This window comes from Notamacropus eugenii, chromosome 3 (assembly GCF_028372415.1).
Source record: "Notamacropus eugenii isolate mMacEug1 chromosome 3, mMacEug1.pri_v2, whole genome shotgun sequence".
Classification (NCBI taxonomy): domain Eukaryota; kingdom Metazoa; phylum Chordata; class Mammalia; order Diprotodontia; family Macropodidae; genus Notamacropus; species Notamacropus eugenii.
This window is the reverse complement of record NC_092874.1, coordinates 327,857,216-327,880,753: the sequence shown is the minus strand read 5'-3', so window position 1 is coordinate 327,880,753 and position 23,538 is coordinate 327,857,216. Positions and strand designations below refer to the sequence as shown.

At 36.8% G+C, this 23,538-nt stretch overlaps 1 long non-coding RNA gene across 2 annotated transcripts in view; it reads right to left on the bottom strand.

Annotated features, from left to right (window-relative positions):
* Positions 1 to 18,765: 18,765 nt before the first annotated feature.
* LOC140496748 (uncharacterized) overlaps positions 18,766 to 23,538 on the bottom strand; it is a 111,040-nt gene continuing 106,267 nt past the window's right edge. For both annotated transcript variants that reach the window (XR_011964383.1, XR_011964384.1), the window contains exon 4: positions 18,766 to 21,491. This is a non-coding gene — a long non-coding RNA (uncharacterized lncRNA). The remainder of the gene's footprint in view (positions 21,492 to 23,538) is intronic.

The following is a 23,538-nucleotide window of genomic DNA, read 5'->3' as shown; positions in this document are numbered from 1 at the left end:
TAACTCTTCTCTCCATCCACCCCATCCACCATTAATCTTACATTAACATTACAGGTCTCTAGGATTCTTTCGTGCATATATAAGCAGAGGGAAAGGGAAAGTAATATATGAAAAAGGAAGAAATGATTGCTGGGGCAAAGTCCTAGTGGGTGTGGGTGGGAATGGTAGCAAAGGTAGAGGGGTTAACTTTGACAGGAAGGAAGGGAGGGAGAAAGGAAGGAAGTAAATAATCTTTTATTAAGTACCTACCATGTACCCAGCACTGTGCTAAGTATTTGATTCTCACAATCACCCTGGGAAGTAAGTGCTATTATGCTTATTTTACAGTTGAGAAAACTGAGGCAGACTGAGGTTAAGTGACACCACATTTGAACTCAAGTACTTCTTGAAAGGAGAGCACCTACTTGAGCTTTGAGGTGTGGAGTGTGGGAGTTGAGGGAGGGAGTTCACAACACATGATTTTGATGTTCTCAGTGATGTAGAAAGCAAGTTTGTCTGATGACAGGGGTGGTAGAGGAGACATAAGAAACTTAAGGAGTGAGAAATTTTTGAAAGTTACTTCAGGGTATTTGATAGAGATTCAATTAATTAAGAATAAAAGGATTGCCATTCAGTGTAGCTAAGTGGCATAGCAGATAGAATGCCAAGCCTGGAGGTAGGAAGACTCATCTTTCTAAGTTCAGATCTGGCCTCAGACAGTTACTAGCTGTGTGACCCTGGACAAGTTACTGAACCCCTTTGCCTCATTTCCTCATCTGCAAAATGAGCTGGAGAAGGAAATAGCAAACCACTACAGTATCTTGGTCAAGAAAACTCCAAATGGAGTCATGAAAAATCAGATACGATTGAAACAACTGAACAACAACATTCAATGGTGAGGTCCCGGTTAAGATTAGATACCACATATTTGTAGTGGGTCCAGTTCCTGGGAATAATATCAGAAAGTGAGAATTAACCACAGTTGAGGATGGACAATGCCTAAAGGGTGGTAGAAAAGAGGGGGAAAAGATTCAAGTGCAGAGAATTTTGTGTACTTGATCTGGTCAGCCATAAGGTCAATACCAAAGAGAAGGCAAGGAGGCCAGCCTGGTAGATTGAGTGAAGAAATGGATTGTGGGACTGGAGGTTTTTCAAGGACAACAAAGAATAGGTTTAGGAGGAGTGATGCAAAGAGACAGATTAAAGTTGATAAGGCATTATGATCAGAAAATGGATTATGGAGGTAGCTTGGTTTGGAATGATGATGAGATCTAAGACATCCCATCCCGTGGAGAACTGAGAGGCAATATGGGTCATGAGTATTGTGGTTGATTAACTGGGAGGTCAATGTGTTCAAGATCATATCAGTGTGTACAATGGAATCTTCAAGGATGAAGACAGGCTTAGGAATGGAGAGGGAAACTATGAGTAAGATGCTAAATGTTGTATATGAGAGCAGCAGTTCTCAAAGTGTGGTCTGTGAACCCCTGAGGTCTCTTTCAGGAGGTCCATGGGGTCAAAACTATTTTTATATTAATACTAAGACATTATTTGCCTATTAAAATACTCCTCCCTTTTCCAACTATATATCTGTGTGAGACCAGATTTTCTTAATACACTTCAACCAAAACCACATATTGTAACAGATTGAATGCAGAAGCAGATATGAGAATCCAGCTGTCTTCTATTAAGTCAGATATTAAAGAGGTTTGCAAAAATATTCCAAGTGATGCCACTATTTTCAACTAAATTTTTTGAAAATATAGTTATTTTTCAAAACAGTTGCTATTTGTGTTAACATAATAGATTTATTATTGTTTTAATGAATTAATAAATAATTGAAATTTTATTCATTTTAATTTCTAATGGGGTAAATAGTAAAAAATATAATCCACATAAGCAAAAGTTCTTTGGGATCTTAAATAAAAATTATTTAGTGCAAAGAGGTCCTGAAACTCAAAAATTTGAGAACTTCTATGCTAGATAATCCCCAGGTCCCTTCCAACTCTAAGTATATGATGCTAATTCCTCTGCTGAGATGACATCCTTCTTTTTCCTCCTTTTCTGTGAACTTCTGATAGCAATGGATAAAGACTATTTATTTTGTCCCACTTTACCAAGATAAGCTTCCTGGAGAGGTGGGAGTTAAAATGAATTTGTGATGTGAATTTTAAGTTGAATTAAATTGAATTTTAAATTGAATTAGTGGATGTGAATATTTAAAATGATTGTTCTATACGTACAAGAATATGAGAAAGTACAGAGCTGGGAGCAGGAAAAAGTGAATGAAAGGAAGCCAAATGAGATCGGTTTGACTCTAGGGGGAAAACAAGGAGGATGGGCAGAGAAAAAAAAAAAAAGAGGAAAACAATGGAGGTGAGAGAAATGATGACTGGTTAGTGTCAATCTTTCCTTTCTCATGATGATTTGACCCTAGGAAGCAAGAAGGATTTCAGAAATGTGGAGAAATAATGAAATAGCCTTTTTGCAAACTTAGAGAAATTTTTAGATTTATGCATTACTAAGAAACTGTGCTCTCCAGCATCTTCACATCATGTTTTCTGATACTCTGCTGGCCTCTAGAGGGACAAATTATAAATAAGTAACAACCAACTGGGAAGCAAATTGTTAGGGCTCTCCTCTCTAATTTTTCGCTTGGTCTCCATCTGTCCCTATTTCCTCTCTTCTTCTTTCCATTCTGTGTGTCTCATGCTCCCTTCCCCCTTTACCTCTCTCCCTCTCCCACCTTTTCTGGGCTGAAATTCTTTTATATATTTTCAGGCTTGGCAGGGTGAGAGCAATTGGATTTCCATAGCTAAAGACCACCTAGTCCAATGCCTTCATTTTACAATTGAGGAAACTGAGGTGGAGAGAAATGAAGAGTCACTTGCCTAAGGTTACACAGGTTAGTGACTGAGTCAGAACTAAAACAAGGTTCTTGACTCCTAATTCAGGATTTTTTTCTACAGCCCACTGATGATCTTCATTGTTATTTAGTCATTTCAGTCATGTCTGACCCTTCGTGTAAGTTTGCCATTTCCTTCTCTAGCTCATCTTACAGATGAGAAAACTGAGGCAAACAGGGTTAAGTGACTTGCCCAGGGTCACACAGCTAGTAAGTATCTGAGGCCAGATTTGAGGCCAGGAAGTCGAGTCTTCCTGAGTCTAGGCCCAGCACTCTTATCTGCGGTGCCACTTAGCCACTGACAAACTAGCCATTTATATTTGAAGCATCTGTATTTGCTATGCCAGTTTTTGAGAATTTGTTCTTCATATTCGGAGTCTCACTATCAGCCAGGAGACACCAAGAATCAATTAGCTCTCTTCTGATCTCTAGCTAAAATCTGGTAGTTAAATGAGAGATGATTCTTAGCTTATCCTACTGATTCCTTTGGTGACTTCTCTAGTTCAGTGGTCTCCAAACATTTTTTCATTATGCTCCCTTATCCATAATAAAAAAAACTAAGCATGCTCCTCCAATATGTGTTTTTATTTATAAATTATAGACATCTACTCATTTATTATCATATGCAGATTACAAGATGCATGTAAAAAGGAAAATTTAGGAGAATAATCTAAGGATAAAATAAGTAAAATTTTAAAAATTTATTTAACGTTCAAAACACCTTATTTTTCTTCTTGAGAACAATATGATTAAACAGATTTCATTATTTCTGAATACTCATTGTATATGTTTGGGGGACAGAGTGTGCTTGTAAATAATAAAACTGTTAGTAATTATTCAATCCCTTCATCAGTGTACATAGCAAAGGAAGAGACTTAACTCTTTTAGCTACTTTTTAAAAATTGATACATTACAAGAATGAACTAATCAGTCATAAGAATCAGTGAACATATCAGTTTTTCAGCCAGTTATAGTTCTCTGTGTGGTTATTTACTATAAACAATGCCAAGAGCAAATAAAGGTGAATTGTCACTAATTCCAACTCAACCGAAAGTTTTCCATGTACTTTCTTTTCTCTTTATGTAGCTCTGTTTAATGATGGTGTACAAAGGAATAATAGCACAATTTTAAATTTATTTTTGGATATTTAAGTTTTGATTTTGTATGAGATTATTTCTATTTTGTATATAAGAAGTATCAAGAAAACCAATATGGTTTACCTTAGAATCTGGGAAGAGTACAATAAGGCTCGAAAGGTGGGAATACCAAATGGAAGCGTAGGAATGTCAAATAAAGGAATTTATACTTGCTCCTGGAGGTAATAGGGAGACACTGAAGTTTATTGAGTGAAACAGATCTGTATTTTAGGAAAAAGCACTTTGGCAGCTATTTGGAGAATGGATTGGAAAAGAGAGAAGCACTGAGGAAAAGAGACCAATTAGGAGTCCAGGTGAGATGTAATGAAGTTCTAAAGTAAAGTGGGTTGGCTATATGAGGAGAAAGAGAAGTGACAAGATTTGACAACTACTTGGTAATGGAGTAGGTGAACATAAGGTGAGAATGTTACTGAAGTTGTGAACCTGAATGCTTAGAAGTGTGATGGCGCTCTTGAGAGAAACAGGGAAGTTTGAAGATGGAGAGTTTTTTGGTGGGAAGAGATAATTTAATGAACATCTCCATGGATAATCTTCCATCTACTATACCATGCTTCCTTCCCACTGGAATGTTAGTAAAGCAACTATGACAACAACAACAAAAATGAGGTTTTGTGACTGGTGGAAGTTTGAAATTTTTTGAAAGCACAACATAATTATCTCAATGAACTTTAGGCCAGTACCTTCTTACATCCATAGTTGACCCACCCCATCCCCAACCTCCCTCCCTTACTTGGTTCAAGATATTTACATTGATGGGAATTGTCAATGGGCTAGTCCAGATCTTTCAAACGATTGTGGATTTTATTAAATGGATTTTATAATGTTCTAAGGTTCAATGTACATGTAATGTTAGCTTCAAATAGGAGTGCTGGCAATCTTGCATCTATAGGAAATGACTCTTCTCTTGATCTGAAGGAAAATCTCCATGATACTGACAAACACTTTTGGTGAGCTTGTCATCTGTTTTGTATTTTCTTGATGTTTTTTCTCAAAGGTATAATCTGTCTTAGAACTACATGCTTGTGAGACTCCTTTCAAGCTTCTAAGGCTATACTTTGTTCTCTAAAGGCAAATGATTGTTTTTAAAAAAATGATAAACACTAGAAATGGAGCAGGATCCTACATTCCCTTGACTGCTTAGTCAATTTTGTGACTGTGAAAATGTGTTCTGAACACAATAGATGATTAATGAATGTATTTGAATTGAATTGGTCTACTGTAAAAAAAAAATTGTCTGTGAAGAACAAAATGTTCTTTCTCAACTTAGTATAAAGAATACTCTTGATGTGTGCAATGGCTCCTCTCATTAAGATTTTATGATGAGAAAGAAGACATGGGTTGGTAGCTGCTAATATCTTCCAAGTTGTTTTTGTATATCAGCATTAAACCTTATCTTTTCTCTTCTTTTGTAATATTTCCTTCTTTATGTTATCTTGAAAGTCAGCCCCTAAAAGTTAATGCTTTTGAAATTGGGTTGTTTCATGAATGTTTCTGTTGATCTGGTCCAGGTACTTTTCTTCACTTCATCTTTAGGAGGTAATAAAGCAGTGGAGCCCAAATGCAGCAGTTTCACTGCTGGATGATGAAAACAGACCACTACACAGAGAATAGACTACTATAAATCTGTTCCATTTCATGTCTATTTGTTATCCTCTAAGTTTCATTTACAAGTATTCTCAGAATTTTTCAGTTTACTTGGGTCTCATAATAAATTCTCAATAGATTTATTGTCCTCTCCACTGCTTTTTGCCATTTTATGAGACAATATTATTTTCATCTTCCATAATGTCCTATGAATGAACTTCTACTCCAAACCCATGTGTCCTAGCCTTCCTTATCTAACAAAAGGATGCACTGCCTGTTGACTCTGAATTCTTTTGGTCTCCTCCTGTGTATGTGTGTGTGTATATTTTTTTAGTCAATTTCCCATTTTCCAAAGTTAACCACTTGTTTAAACAGTTTGGGTTGGAGTGGTGGTCATTATATGTGGTATCTCCTCATCTTTATTCTTTCTTTTAATTTAGTACTACTTTGGGCCTTTGGATGAAGCAGTTTATCTGAATGCTCATAGACAACTGATTCTGAAATAGCTAGTGGCTGTTTCCTAGGATAAAATCAGTTTCATATTTTTGTGATGTCATTCATTATCTTCCACTGCTATCTTCTTTTGGTGCTCTTCTGAAAGAGTATATTCATGATGTATAAATATGAAGATTTTAAGATACGTTATAAACCTTTGGCCTCTTTAATTTATTGGTTCCAAGCCAAGAAATTCTGCAATTTCTGCCCACTTTCATGTTGAAGTCAGTACAATAGATGTTGACTTAGTTTGGAGGCACTTTTCAAATTGTTAATAAAATTTTCTACTTTTTTGAGTTCTTATCAAAATAAACTAAAAAAAACACACAACCCAATATTGGCAAGAAGGTGCAATTATTTTCATCCTGGCCTTTTTGCTTTCATTCTTCATTGATGATGGGAAGCCCAATGACTAAGTAGCTCATGAAATTATTCTTCTCACTTTGTCATGCCTTTTGTGCATTTCCCTGATTATTCTTCACCAGATGTGCTCTAGTTTGTCGATGTTTCTTTCTAAAATGAGGTAATCAAAATAGGACAGAATGCTCCAGTTGTTGAACCAGGGCAGAATTCAGGTGAATTATAATTTCCTTTGATCTAGATATTATGCCTTCCTGAACGTAGCTTAGAATTTCATTAGCATTTTTCTTTTTTCTTTTTTTTTTTTTTTTGACTGCCATGCCATAATATTGACTCATGTTGAGCTTGCATTTCACTAAAACTCACAATCTTTTTGGACAATAACCTTTTACTTCATGGCCATGACTCCTCATCCTGTTTTTGGCTAATGAGTATAGCCCCTCATCCTAGTCCTGAAATGATTTTGGAGCCTGATTCTGTCATCCAACACATCAGCTATTTTTCACAGCTTTATGTAATCTATAGATTTGATGAGCACTCCAGCTATGCTTTTCTCAAATCACTGACAAAAAGATTAAACAAAATGGGGCACTCTACCAGGAACCTTTCCCCAAATTGTCATAGATTCATTTATCCCCACTCTTTGAGTTTGGTCTCTCAATCAAATCTATATAATTATACTATGGTTGCATGGCCCCTAGCTCTCTATCTTATCTATAAGGATGTCATTAAAGACTTTGTCACCTGCCTTGCCAAAATCCAGACATACCAGACCCATGGCATTCTCCTGATTGTTGTAATCCTGTCAAAAAGGAAATCAGTATAGTCTGCTATGACTTGTTCTTGATGAACTCATGCTGGCTTATGGTGGTCACCATTTCCCCTCCTTAGTACTCACAAACCATCCTTTTAATAATTCCAGGATTAGAATTTTGACAGAAAGCCAAGTCAAGCTCAACTGTTTATATTTAAAGAATATACCCTTATCTACTTTTTGAAATTCAGAACATTTGTCCATCTCCAATCCAGAATCACTTCTCTCATGATGTCCAATTTTTTTTTTATCAGCGACAACATCTCAGTCATCACTTCCACAGATTCTTTCTGTGCCCTAGGACATAGTTCATCCAGCCCTGCTTACTTGAAATCACTTAGAACAGCTATCTCATTATCTCCTAAATTATCATGGGTTTTAATTCCCTATTAAAGTATTGGAGTCACTTTATACTAGTGGCCACTGATCGTTCATTTTTCCATGGGACCATTTACACCTTGGAAATCAGCAAATGCTATGAATCAGGACTTGATGTATCATTTTGTTGATTGTCTAGAGACTCCAAGGGTGGGGAACATGTGGACTCAAGGCCACATGTGGTCCTCTAGGTCCTCAAGTGTAGCTCTTTGAGTGAATCCAAATTTCATAGAACAAATCCCTTACTAAAAATATTTGTTCTGTAAAACTTGGGCTCAGTCAAAAAGCTGCACCGAGGACCTAGAAGGCTACATGTGACCTCAAGCCTGCAGGTTCCCCATCCCTGTAGCCTAGACTTAAGAAAGTGATCAAGAAAATGTTAATAATACAGATTAAACTTAAATGTTTTCATGGTCACATTTTCAGAGAACTGGTTGTTAAATATTTACCAGCATACCTCTGTCTGTAGTCCATCCCAGAACTCTTTATAGTTTCATGTAATCAGAACTGAAAGTATAAGTGTCACAATAGAGAGGATCTATCTATAGATAGAAATAGATAAGATAAGCTGAATGCTAGACTGCTTTATATACCCTTCTTTCTCTCCTTAATTGTTTTCTTTCAGCCAGTTAAAAGCATTTATTGAGTCCTATGTGCCAGGCACTTTACTATGTTTTGGGAATACAAAGAAAGACAAAAGACATCCCCTGCTTCCAAGGATCTCCCAGTCCAATGGAGGGGCTCCCAGTTTTCTGTGAAGGCAGCATACCCAACAATAGTTCTTAAATTTTTCATTTATTCCTTGGTCATACCTTGGTAAAACCAGAGTTGGTATCACTGCTGTTGTATCCTTGGGAATTTGTTGCTTCCAGATGTTTTCATCTAATGGTTCAAGTCTGCAATTTTGATTAATTCCCTTCATTTCTTTCCCCATCCCCTCCTCTCCTTTCCCTAAATATCACTCCTCCTCCTTCTGCAGCATATTTGTGATACATTAAGGTAAGGACACTTACTGTGTATTCAATTTTATAGAACCTCTGGATCCAATCAATGTTACCAAAGATTGTATCATGATCTCTCTGGTAACTTTTTACAAGTTTCCTTATGCTTATTATGTCTTTTTTTCAACTGCCTTTGGCAGAAAAAGTTTGAAAAGATTGCCTCAGCTGAAGTTAAAATAGCTGCTCTTTATTAGCTAAAATAAATAATGTATAGAGCTCTTTGAGGGACCCCAGTGGCAGCTTATTTTTAGCATGTCTTAACTATTGTTTGCAGTTTGGACATATAGAGTTAACTTTGTCAATATTCTTAATCCCTTACCCTCCCCACTTACATAACTTTAGAACCTTTATTCTGCTTTCACAATCAGTTTTTAAGATTCTTTATGTTGGCTAAATGTACTCAGAGTCTTTACTCTTATTAAACATGGATGTGGTGGTAGAGAATGAGAAGAAAGGCCAACATTTATTTCCAGAAAAGGTTCATGGCAGAAAAAAGATGAACCATTACATCTTATAAATACTCACACGACATCTACATTATATCACGTCAATAGTGAAATGTTATGTGGCACACCCACATAAACTTTAAAGGAACAGCCTTTTCAAGTTATTATTATTATTAAAGATAGGCCTCCATCTTGGAAACTGGATACTAATCTTAGAATGACTGGGAACATGGAACAAACAACCCCCTAGCAGTTCACTGTCACCTGCTTAAGTTACATGTTGGCTGTTTGGTACCTCTCCAGCAATGACCAAATTCCTGAGGCTCTCTGATTACAATATTCAGGGGTTGGTCTGGGGTTAAGTAGCCATACCCAGCTCCAAATTATTTGAGATAATGAAGGAGAGGGCAGAGTGGAGGGCCAGAGTGGAAGATGGACAGGAATAGTTGGAATAATCTACATCCATTAATCATTTTTAAACACAAGGACCAATAATTTCATTTTTTCTCCTTTACCAAAATGTTTCATAACAAATACTGAAAGTAATAAAACAGAATGATTTTAGTTTGACTGCCTTAAATTTCTCCTGCCATTCCATGGATCAGGAGCCAAAGACAAACAAAGAGGCAAAAAAAAAAAAAGAAGAAGAAGAAGAAGAAAAGCCAGGGCTCCCTCACACATGGGGCAATGAATGACTGATTCATACTGTGTATGAATCAGTGTGCGTCTACTACTTTTCTCTTCTTGGAACACCTTTCCCTCTATCCTACCTCATAGTGGTAGTATAGCCATTCAACTCTTTTTTGCATGGACTTTTTGCATGGATTCTTTAGTCAATATCAATACAGTACAGTGGAAGCACACTTCATAGTCAGAAGAACTGGGTTCAGATCCAAATCTGCCACTTACACTTATGTAGCTTTAAATAATGTAACCTCTCTGGGCTTGAGTTTTCTTATCTGTAAAATGAAGTTGTTGTGTTAAATGGTCTCTAAGTCCTCTTTCAGTTCTGTATCTTTGACTCTATGGACTGACTAAATGTTTTCCAGTTGAAAGAGAATGGTCCAGTGTTTAGAGGGCTGGGAGAGGGGGTGAAGAATCCTGGATTGTATTCCTGGTTCTGACACTGACCTAGGTTGTAGAAACCCAGTGTCTCTTTCCCTCATGCTTGTAAAATTAGCTTGTTTTCATTAAACTTTTAATTTTCCTAGATCCAAGGCAATCCAAATCGAAAACAACAAGATGCTGGGAAGACTCTTCTCCAGCTTATTTTCTTTAAAAAGATGCAGCCAAAAAGAAATTAGTAAGCTCCCCCCATGAACTGAAAAAAGAACATGAGATTCCTAATCTGCTCTGAAAGGGTTAAGAAGTTTAAATGTTTAGGATTTAAGTAGCTCATATTTTAGCTACTTTCTCAAATTAATAATAATAGCTATTATTTATGTATCATTTTAAGGTTTGCAAAACCCTGTACAAATATTATCTGATTTTATTCTCACAACAGTCCTGGGAGACAGGTGCTATTATCATTCCCATTTTATAGATGGAAAAACAGAGGCAGAGATTGTGACTTGCCCAAGGTCAAATAGCTAGTAAGTGTCTGAAGCTGCCTCTGAATTCAAATCTTCCACACCTGAAGTCCAGCCTTCTATCCACTAAGCCGCCTGGCTGCCTGATGCAACATTTTCATCCGATGGGCTGGGAAGAGATGTGTAGTAAGCGTAAAGGGATAGAACCCTGAAACCTAGACCTATGATCAGTCTGTGAATAAATTAAGAGTTCAATGAACAAATCACCTCCTACTATAGGTAATACTTAAGGTTTTAGTCACATATAATAATATTTTATCAATGAAGAATCTGTGCTTAAAATTTTATCTGTCACAGGAGATTCAGCACATCTATAGTTGTACACCTCTATTTTCCGTTCTGAAAGTGGCCATAGTAAATTATCTGCCTGAATCTGGGGAAAACCTGAAAGTCATACGTGTCAACATATGCTATTGGTCAAGAAAAATTGTGAAAGAAATTTTTTTCTGTCTTTATGAAACCATTCTTTGTGAAGTTTCTAGTAAAAAATAAAAACAATGATGATGGTGATGATGATGGTAATTCATTTAATCAAGCAAATGAGACACATTATGGGAAAGTATTTGGAATAAATAGATAACAGGTGACATCTGTCTTTATTTTTTTAAAGTAAATTCCCAGCCTTATGTGATCTGTGACCCAGGACTACTCAAAGATTCTTGACTCACAAGGACTAGATTTGATTCTGGGGGCCTGACCTCAGAGGGTTAGTTTTCTTTCTTTGACTTGTCTTCACCTGAAACTAATCCAGAACCACCACCCCCCCAAACAAAGCATAGGTATAATTTATGTCTAGGTTTCAAGATCCCAAACTTCTGCACAGACACCTAATTGTCATATGGGTATTGGGCATGGGACAGCCTTTACTACATCCCACAGAAAACACATGATACAGAGAACGTATGGAAGCCACTAAATAGAAACAAAACTTAGGGACTTAGAGCATCAATCAGTTCCTCCAGAAGAGGACAAATTTGAGGTTGCTATCAGAGTAACTTTTGTTATTTTAATAAGTCCTTCCTTCCAATAGAATCCAACAATGTCTCCCCAATGTTTGCAGTTCTACTCTGTGGTTTATGAGAAGGTAAATATACATGAGGACTGCAAAATAACCCCCTTTCTTATCAGATCTGCTTGTGTCTAGGCTTGGCATTGTCCTCTAACTATTAAAAACTACTTAAACTATCATTTCACACTATATCAGGAAAACTCTCTTTAGAAGGTCTAGTGCCTGAACTCTCAAAGTTAGGGACCTTCTAACTTGGAGTTACTCATGAGGCAACTCCCAGAACTTGCACAATTCAGGAAATCCCATTCTCTGAATCTAAACCTAGATTCCAGGATAATACTGCCTGGGAATTAAAAATCCTCCCCCTTCTACACAGGAAATTGGGTTCACCTCTTCCACACAGGAAGCTGAGTTTACCTCTTCCCATTTCAGCCTTTGTCTTTAATGGAAATGTTAAATGTTTAATAAAACTGTCCTTGAACTCCCCTCTTGGATCTGCCTAATCCTGCCACATGCTTCTGGTGTATGTTGTTACTGCTCTAGCTTAGGTGACGGAGAGGAAAGAGTAGAAACCTCCTCTTTTGATCCTTGTACGCTCTAGAAAAAAAAAGACACAAATGTACTGAGTAGCCTTTCTTTTCATCAGCTAGTATCTGATTTTGACTGCTGAGAATTGCCTCTTGGTTTATAGTACTAGTGACATATGAATTTCCACTGTAGAAGGGAGGCTGAATGAGGGATTAAGATGGTTTATTATTTTTATTGTTATTATTACTCATATAGCAAAACTGTAAGTGTAACCCTCATTTGGGGAAACTCCTTTCCTAAGCAGAAAAAATTTATTTTTATTAAGGGTGGCTCATTATAATTTTTTGCTTGTCTATTAAGAGCGACATTTCCTTTCAAACATAGTTACTTGTAACCCCATGAATTTGCATGCCAAAAGTTTGACAGTTTTTCCCTACCATGTAACTTTGCACAAGTACATGATAGATGTTCTAAAGAAACACTAAAGAAACTAAAGTAATAGTAACCTCTTTCAGATTTGCTTGTAGGATAATTATTATTACCTAAACTGATCAGACTACCCACTTTTAGATGATTCCCACCTCTCAATGTCATTAACCAGTCATCTCTTTGAGTTATTTTTGAGAACCAGTCATCAAAGATCTTCCTCCAATCAACACGTACCTAAATCTGAGGTATCCCAACTGTATCAACTGAATTTTTTCAAAGACCAATCATGCATGCAGGGGGAAAAAGCTTTTTAGAAGGTAGGAAATTATATCCTGGCCAATTAGCACAACTAGACAGTCCACAAACTCAAGCATTTGAACAAGTCATGTCCTTAAAATTTTCAAGAACATTTGAGGAATGAGAGCATGTCCTCACTGATAGAGAATAATCTCAAAAGTGGAGCTTTTCCCCTACATAGCAATTCATCCTCAAAATGCATTACTGCTGAAGACTCATTGTATGATCCTCATATGAATACTGGTATCTGTATCTAAGTAGAAAAGGCTGGAAGAGGAACAGGAGCTCTGCAGTTTAGAGGTGCATGACCTGTGTATGGAAATACTGAAGGGAGTTCGGGCAGCTTTTCAACTCTTTACACTGGGTAACTATCCAAGGTCTGGTCAGGTGTTAACTCATCTTAGCAATAACTCATATTCTTCAATAAAGAATTGGCATATATGTGAGCTATGCACTGGGTCTTGCTTTCACATTTTAGGGAGATACAAGGAGTGATTGACAACATAATTATTCATTTAGAGAGCATTCACTGCTAAATGTTACGAAATAGGGAAGAGAGCTCTTTTATTTCTCTGACCCTTAGAACTAGCCACCAAAACCTAAAAAAGCAGGTTTTTTTGGCAGTCATGTCATACTACTAACTCATGTTGAGTTTTCAGTCTGCAAAAACTCCCAGATCTTTTTCAGAAGAAAAAACCAACCTGCTTCCTATCCATGTCTCCCCATCCTATTTTCGTGGGATTGACTATTTGTACAGGTAGGCCTTATTTTATTTCACTTGGCTTTATTGCACTTTGCAGATGTTGTGTTGTTGTATTGGGGTTTTCTGCTTTTTGTTGTCATTATTTTACAAAATAAAAGTTTGTAGCAATCCTGTTTTGAACCACTTTATTGGTACCATGTTTTTCCCAATAGCATATGTTTATAACATGTCCCTGTCACATTTTGGCAATTTTCACCATATTTCAAACATTTTCATTATTATTATATCTATTGTGTGAGGCAGTATAAGAGTGATCATAAAAATTTTGTTTTGTTAAAAATAAATCTATTACTTTCGTTGAAAGAGAAAAAAGTCTCCAGTCTGGCTAGATTTAAAAGGATAATGAGGTGCTGGGAATTGAGATAGGGAAGGTAGAGGCTAATGAGAATATACAGCATCCAGGAAACAAAGAAAGCAGGTCTCTTTGGAAGGGACTGCCTCCTAAACCCTACTACAGCTGAATATGTCTGGGATAAGCAATTGTTTAACTTTCAGTGTTTGAGTATACTAAGAGTTGGTGGGACATGAGAAACCTAAAAAAAAATTTCAAAAGAACATAGATTTGGAGCTGGAAGGAACCTAAGTGTTCATTAAGTGGAATTCCCTCATTTTATAAGTGAGGAAACTGTATCCCAAAGAAGTTAAGTAATTTCACCAGGACTACCCAGAGTCGGAGTATTTGAACTCAGAGCTTCCTGACAGAAATAAAATTCTATCCATTATGACAATTTAAAGAAGCAAATAAATAGTATAGTTATCCCTTCCATATTATGAGGTTTAGGGGCATGATGCCCCTGTGATCTAGAAAATCCTTGTAAAAAATTTTAGTGATCCCTTCGTGCCAGAGAAGGTCTTAATTTTTTCTTTTTCCTTCATGTGGCATTTACAATACCTTATATTGTAAAGTTTGGTTTAAGTATTTGTTCATAGGCTCTGCATTGTCTGCTGACCTTGGTGTGTCATCTGTGGCTTCCACAAAACTCCCCCAAAATTTCCATTTAATTTCCTATGCTGATCTATGATATATTGAACTGCAATAGGGAAAGTTTCAATGTGAAAGAAATAACTGTATAGGATTACCATGAAGAAAATAGAATTCTTATATAGATGTATTGTAGCCTTCACAATTCCTTGACTCACAATTTGTTTTAATGTGTACAATAAAACTTGGTAATAGACAACTTTTCCTACTATAAATGAACTAAACTCAAGATGTCTCTTTTTTGAAATGTGAACTTATTGCATCATTTTTTTTTCAGAAAGTATATTTACATTTTTCACCATTCAACTTCTAGCATATGTTTCCGAAGATGATAAAACCTCGAGTTAAGAGGTAATAAGCTTCACAATCTAAGATTTACTTGGAATTTGCATAGAAAAACTCAATAGCTTAATTAGTAAAGCTTGATAATATTAACTATAGCCCCAAAAGTAGCAGAAACTTCAACAAATCTCAATCTCAGCCTTTCATGAAGACGTCTCATTCTAGGGCTACTCCTAAACTTCAGGAGAAGACAGAAAATTCACTGGTATTTTAAAACTTGTTGACACTGTTATTTCCTTGAGAAGCTTCATCTTAAAGGCTCCTCCTTCATCAGGATGGATCTTGGAAGTGATTCCATACAATGAGAAGTACTTCTTCCTCACCAATTTGACAACTAGGGAAACTTTTGGTTCTGAGTTGGAATATGTTTACTTTTTTTCTGATGCAATTGTCAGTCATCATTAAAATATGACTATTTTTATTACTTTCCATAAATAATGTCAGTGGAGACAAGTTCCAAAATCTTGTTAATACTCGATAGCACTTCTCTCTGAATCCATTGAGCCCAACCTTGTATTATGTAATTATATCTGCTGCCATCCTAGGCCAATAATATCTCTTCTTCAGTAGTTCCAGGGTTCTCCCTGAATCCTTATGTCCAAAGTCATTGTATAGTATTCTCAAGGGCACAGAGTAAGTTTATATTGGATAGTATGAACTCCAGCCTCTAGCATATATGGGGATCACCATCTGCTACAGAATTCCATTTCATAGCCCCAACTTCTGCCATTGAAAACAAGAGGGTGCCATCTGGTAAATGGAACTTGAGTCTTTTTACATCACTCTCTTGCTTCATAACTTGCATTACTTTTCACAATTCATTGTCAGTCAAGAACTCTCACTTCAGTTATTCAAAAACAACTGAAACAAAGGAATTAAAAGCTTTAAGTATGCTGTTGGCGTGCTGTTGGTTGGAAATCTCCAGTTCTCAGCTGCATTCCCTCTTGATTGTGACTCAGCTACCTGAGGATCATATAAACATATAGTAACTTTCACTTATTCCTGAAGTATTACCAAAATTCAGTGTCATCAGGCATTATTTATCCTCTCTGACCAGTGGTGGATGCTGCCTAATAGTGTCCCTGCCTCTCTCTAGCAAACAGCATCTAACTTAGCACTTGAGGGATCATTGTCAGTCCACACTTGGAAGTTTGTTCCATATAGTCTTTGACCTTTTAAGTGACAACCCACTTCAAAACTAAGGACTTGGATTTATATATGGGATAATGAATGTGACAGTCAAGAAGTTGTCTTGTGGCAAATGCAATTGATTTCTGATGACCATCACTTTCTTGGTACTCATCATAATCACATTTCCTTATAAAACAGTAATATTCCATGATATTCATGGACATCTCCTTTAGCTATTTTCCAATTAATGGGCAAATATTTTGTTTCTAGCTCTATCAAAACAAAAAAGATGAGAAACATAGTTCTTAAAAATTTGCAACAACTGCCAAATATGGGAAAGTGTTTAAGTATAAAAGATTCTGTTTACATAGCCAGTTCAAGAATATTTCTATCTTCTCTGGGTCAGTGTTCACATGTTGTTGAGATTCACATCCTTACCTGAGGCTCTACAAAGACTACAGATTGACAACTTCATAGTAGTTTGCTTTCACTTTCAAATTCTCTTGTTCTGTTTTTCTAATGTTTTCCCAATGGCAGCGAGGTCATTTACAAACACTGATACTTTCAGGTAATGTATATCTCGGACCACTTTCTCCAGCAGCCATTGTAAAATGACAGGTGTTCATAAGCTGCCTTGAGATAAATAGATGTGGATAGATAGATAGATAGATAGATAGATAGATAGATAGATAGATAGATAGATAGAAAGATAGATATGTGTGCACATGTGTACACACATATATACACATATGTATTTCTGTGTGACATATGTATGTGTGTATGTATCCACTGGAATGGGACTCTCTAATGGTTAGACATCAATATTCCATGCTTGCATAAAGGGACCAGATAAGTTGGTAAAAGTGGGAAAGAGCAGAGCCCTTCAGTTCTCTTCAAGCTTTGAATATCTTCAGACTTTCTTTGAGTTTCTGAGTCTCTTTGGTCTTTAGGCACTCCTACTATCCAGTTTTGAGTAAGAAGATTGAGGACACCAGACCTACTTCAGGTCACTGAAAGAAAAGATTCTAGGAAGACATGAGAGGAGCTGCAAGTCTATCATGCCTCTATCCCCAACTTGCTACACTAGAGATGTTGGGGGACTTTCCCTTGAGTGAGATTTAAGATTCTCTCTTTCTTGGTTGAGCTGAGTTACTTCCCTCCCAATGAGAAAGAGAATTCTTTCACTCTGTATTGGTATATATAGTTTTCTGTATACTTTCTCTGTTTTATGTTTTGCCACCAATTTAGATAAATGGGTTTTCTTGGCTAAGTGCTTTGTGTGTACATTTTAGAACTGATCTTTGGAGGAAAAGGGATCAGCCTCACATATCAAGATTTTGGTCCTGCTCCCCCCCAAAATGAGCAGTGATCAAAAGTTAGCTTGAAGCTGAAAATCTAATCCTTTCAATATTTAAGGGAGAAGATAGATATAATTCTAGCCAGCATTCCACAGAAGATAGAAAAGTGGTCTCTGGCCCCAGCATCCTGCTTTTCCAATTAATGGCATGAATTAAAGTCTCCTTTGGAGAAGGTTGGTGAGGGGGTAGTATAGAGAAGTCTATCATGCCTTCTTTACCCCCTGCTACATGTGGAGGGATAGCCCTTTCTATATGTCAGGCCTTCTCGCCTACATACACACATATATGTATGTATGTATGTATGTATTTAAGCTGATAAAATTCGCTGTACAGATAAAAGAAGTCCTTTCTTTGTTTTCCTTAATTATAGAAATTCGATAGTATTCACTTCACATATCTCACACTTGAAACCGCTGGCTACCTAATAAACAATCCAGGTCATTCCTCATTAGATTCTAAACTCCTTGGCACGTAGTAGATGCTTAGTAAATGTTTCTCAGTTGGTTTATTGGTCATCTCCCTTGGCATGGTGGATGGGTTTCCCTTTGGTGCTCTGGTTCAAAGGTTGGTATTCTACACACGTTTCTAGATTTCCATTTTTCCATACCACCAATACAGATGATGCAGAGAGACTCCAATGAGTTAGCAGTTCTTTGAAATGGCCCTGACTCTCCTGATCAACTCCTCTTGGAGATTAGTTCCAAAGTGCACATTTGATATTTTTGAAAGATCAAAGCAGCAACCTTGCTATATTTTACTTTGTAATTCCCCCAACTCTTGCATATGTCATTCCAATACTCCTAAAATGTTCCTGTTTTTATATTGAGGACACTGCTAGAATCAAGACTTGTATAAGCTTCTACCTTCTCAACATGACTCTCTGTTCTGAACAAGTTAGACCTCATTTGTTCAATAAGATGATCTATTATGATAATATTCACCAAATCAATAATGCTTAATTAAGTGCTAAGTAAGCAATTACAATGACACAATAAAGCCGTACTGCAAGTGACACCCCAGCATTCCATTCAATAGCAATGTAACAGAAAGAGCAGCTTCATTCATAAACCAAAAATTGATAAATAATGACACAAACAGTAAATAAATCAAAAGCCATTACACACACACACACACACACACACACACACACACACACACACACACACATACATACACTTATCAAAACACATATGAAGCTCTACAAATAGGAACACTGAAACTTCGTACTTATAATCCTTTTTTATTAATACAGCGGTATATAGAACCTAAATGAGAAAACCACCACATAGTAGAAAATAAGATATAAAACGTTATTAAAAACATTTTTAAAAGATTTAAGGTCTTTGAAAAATGAAAGAAATCCAAATTAAAGCAGAAAGTGAGTTGTTTCTTGAAACAATTCAGGATTGAAAAAATTCAATGAATAAATAAATATATGCCTTTTTAAGATAGAAGAATTCCCCCTCAAAAAAATAAATTAAAAAGGAGCAAAACTCTTTGAAATAGGATATACTTAGTGTCAGTGTTTTCACAGTCTTCACAATATGAAACAAGATTGTACAAAAGAAAATAAAGCTGTTAGATGTAGCTCCCACGTCTTACCAAGTGGAGGAGTGAGGTAGTGGAGCAATGTCAGTCGGGTGATATTCCTTTACCAGGCATACATGCTCAATTGGAGGCCTTCAGCTTGGTTGTGGCATTTGCCCTATATAGAAACATGATCTTCCCAAAGTCCTTAGAAGGAAAGTCTGGAAATGGCAGCAGAAGGAAGGATGGGCTGCCAAGTGCTCTAAAGCCCAGAATCTAGGCTTAAGCATCTGCTCTCCTGCTGTCAGTGTGGCTTTTCTCTTCCATGACTTGCAACTCATTATGGGTGACTCTCTGGGTCCCAAATAATTTTTATCACAGTTCAGAAGCACAAACAGTTCTTGCTAACTCTGAAGTGTTCTGTCTCCTTCCTCCTAGATCAGTTCCTCCTGAGTACTATTTTTCCCAGGCTCCTGGAAAAAGGATCTCTGTTATCCTTACTAAACTGTGAATAATAAATAATAACCAAAAAGAAAAATCAAACTGTGACTAATAAAATCAAAATCATTGGCAAGTATATTTTAAGATATATAAATAAAATCTAAATTGAAAATGGAAGGAGAGGTTGGACGATGTTGTCCTAGTCCTTAGAGAATCATAAGCGATAGTTTCTGTTTGTTGCTTAACTAAAGCAGAGGCTTGATGAGTCTGTTTTCAGAAATGTTTGATGTATGGAAGGGCCTTTCCTCCTCTACTTCACAGTATGCACAGATATCCTTTAATTATTTCCTTTTGGGCTTACTTTGAAGTGATGAGATACTTTTAAATTGCCTACTGAGCCAGAACTGAGGGTGAGAGGGGAAAAAGAACAGCTAAGACCTTCTAGGTGCAGGAGGAGCCTCAGGCCTTCTCGCTTGGCTGGTCACCTGGATCTTACGTCTCTATCGTATTTATTCTTTTCTGATCTTAAGTGAATATCAGAGATGGAATGAAATAGATTTTTCCTTCAAAAGTTTAGAAGTTGCTAAACCATCAGAAGTTTAGCAACTAAAGCCTAAAGCAATCATCTGGTAGCAACAAGCAGCCAAGCCTTGTGAGAAGTCAACCCTGAGGAGTAACATGTTTGACCCAGCTTAGCAGTGGGTCAATCTGGCAGAGAGACACCCTGCGTGTAAGCATGAGAGGGAAAGAGAAGTGAAATAGATGGCGGCAATGTTGGTAGCCATCTCTTTAGGTATGAATCCTCTCTTCCCAAGTACCAAGCTGGTAGAGGAGAGTGAACTTCCACTTTCAAAGATTTTTATCCTTCAGTTCTTGCTATATTTTCTCAATAAATATCCCTTTGTAAAATCTAATTGGTTAATTGATATTGAGGTGGGATCAACTGGTCAAAATTTGGCCAGAAATAACTGACAATCTAAAGTAGAGGGAATATAATGAATGGTGTCTCCCAAGACATAGTATTAGACAATGCCCCAATCCCTCAGTATCCTAGAAAGTAATCCTGAGGAGAAATTTGCTAGTTTTGCTTTTAAACTCAACCTGCTAATCCAAGCACAGGTAGGGAGAATGATGTCAAAGTGCTATGTGTTTTAGCAAATGTTGATTGTCCTTCATTTTTTGAAGAAGATCAATGACATCGAAAGGGTGATGTGTTGACTTGACCATGAATTAGATTTCAGTGAGGCAGGGTTACTCAGAGTTGTCAGTTTCACTCTCTTCCATAGTCATCAATGTCCATGACCTAGAATGCAGTGGATGAGCTTGGTATCTTCAATATCTGCCTAAGCTCTAAGTGTTCCACAGCTCTTGCTTCAGCCGCTTTCATGACTGTTGGAATAAATTATTTTCATCTGCCCATTTCACTGGAGGAAGTCTTCACATGCGTGGGATAGACACCCCTCTACTTAACTGATGGGTTTGAAGCTTCTTGGCTACCCTCAATCTGGGTTAGCCCATCTACTAAAACAGTTTTACCATAGTGTGGCCACTGTGCATGCTGCAATATATTGGAGCCACAGGTAAGAGTCAGGTGAAGGTGGACACCAAAAGTGGATGAGTTGCCCTGAAAAGGGTCCAGCAAGCTCTCACATCAGAGGTGCTAGTTCTCCTTGAACACTCTATACACCTCATTTCAACATATATGATGCAAAGAATGGAGGTGAAAGGACTCCCTGGCACTCTGGAGAATGGTTTCTCCCATGATGAATGTGCGGTAGCCAAGTACCACTAAACTGAATGAATTTCTATCTCACTATTTCAGGAACTGTAAACCACAGGCTCTCTCCTCTTACTATTGTCTGGTTGTAATTGTCCTTGACCTGGAAACCTCTTTCTCTTGGACATTCCTCAGCTTCTCCCTCTCTGGTTGTGCTGCATAATTTGTCTTTCTTTGGCCATCAGTCATCAGCTCCCTCCTGGAAAACAACATCAAGGTCAAAGACAATCTTCCCTGGGATTGGAAAGGTAGACTGAGTAACATTTGCCTGAACCCAAAGGTAGATCTCTTAAATTCCTTTCTCCTTAGTGACAGCTCTGAAAAATATAACTAAATATAACTAAGATACAGTTATACCCATTAAAATAACCCTAGGGCAAACATTTACCCATATAGTTCAAAACTATTCAAAATGAATATGCCCTGTATGTAAATGAATTCCAGTACTGTTGAAAAAATGACATATGAGTTGATCAATCTCTTAAAAATCTCTTAAAAAAAAAAAATTAGTTCATCAACCCAAATCAGCACGCACAAGAAAAGATGGTGTTTAGTAATCCTGGAACAACTTGACCCATTGTTATTTCTTCATAAATTCTTCTATATTTCATCTGTCTTCCCTCTTAATTTCCAAAATGAGTAGTTACCATATCGTGTTGGACAAACATAAATCTCTTCTTCTTTCTTCTTGTTTGAATAAAGATAATTCTTTAGATAGCTGCCATCTGCATTATTCATGGGATGTATTGTAGGTCACTGGGACTTCAGAAAAGGCTTAGGTTGACTATTTCAAAAGCAAATCAGATCTAGACTGATTTACTTAAGTGTTACTTTAATAGAAGATTGAATGAGTTGGAGTTTTCATCTCTTCATAAAAATATTTGAACACAGCTGTTACCCTCCATCTTGCCACCCATATGCTTATGTTTTTAAACATGATTTGAACTTGAAGCAGTTTTCTTATATAAAAATTCTTTAGCAAAGTCCCATTTCCAATAATAATATTCTCAAGTGTATCTTCTGCTTCTTATATTTTCCTTATTAATTAACCTATTAAAGCACAGTTTCCTGATCTTGCTTTGTATTATTTGTCAATGGTACCCGACCCTTTGGCTTAACAGTACCCCAGCTTGGCACAATAGAGTAGAAAACTTAGACTGAATATCTAATATGCATTTCAAGGAATATATTTTACTTGATTATGACAGCATGTAGAGTTTTCTCTGCCAAATACACAGCGCCTTTATTAGAATTTTCAAATGGTGCTCAATTCCCTCAAGACACTTCCTGGGTATCCTGTGATACTTGTTTCCAAAACCCATGTCACACTCTTAGTATAAACTGGATAGTTGTTGGGTAAAGGAATCCTAAAAACAATAAGGAAGAGAACTGAAAAAAATAAGAGAAAAAAAAAGAACAAGAGGAGGAAGAAAAGGAAGAAAAAACAGAAGAGGAAGAAAATTATCTCCCTAGTTTCATCTTTTGCTTTCTAGACATACCAATTGACTCCAAACCCAAATTAGGAGAACTAGATTTTTCAACTTTCACATCTAACATAAGAAGGATCATCAGACTGAGATAAAAGAGAATTTAGAGAAAATCTAGTTCAACCTCCATCATTTTTACAGATGAGAAAACTGAGGCCTAGGCCTAGAAAGGTGAAGTGATATCCTCAAGTTCATATAGTTAATGAACAGCAGACATAGAATTTAAACCCAGATTATCTAATGCTGGTCCAGTACTACATTTCAACATGCCCCCTAAAGAGGTGCCAGCAGTGCCCAATTTGGCAGGGTAGAAATATAATAAATGCTTCGAAAAAATAATTTAGGTAAAAACTTCAAACCCCACAGTACTTTCTGGTGTTTGAGGTAGGGAAGAGAAATATTCTAGCTACACATGCTGACAAAATCACAAAATTTTAGAATTGGAAGTGACCTGATCAGACATCTAATCTGATCCATACTCTAAAATGGTATAGCCACCGGCAAGTAGTAACCTAGACTCTGTCTAATGACCTTTGATAAGAAGGACTCAGACAAAAAAACATTTAGATGAACTGATTCAAAGTGAAATTAGCAGAACCAGGAAAACATTGTACACAGTAACAGCAACATTATACAGTGATCAGGTATGAATGATTTACCTATTCTCAGCAATACAATGATCTAAGACAGTTTCCAAGGACTTGTGATGGAAAATGCTATCTACATCCAGACAAAGAACTAATGCAATCTGCGTGCAAA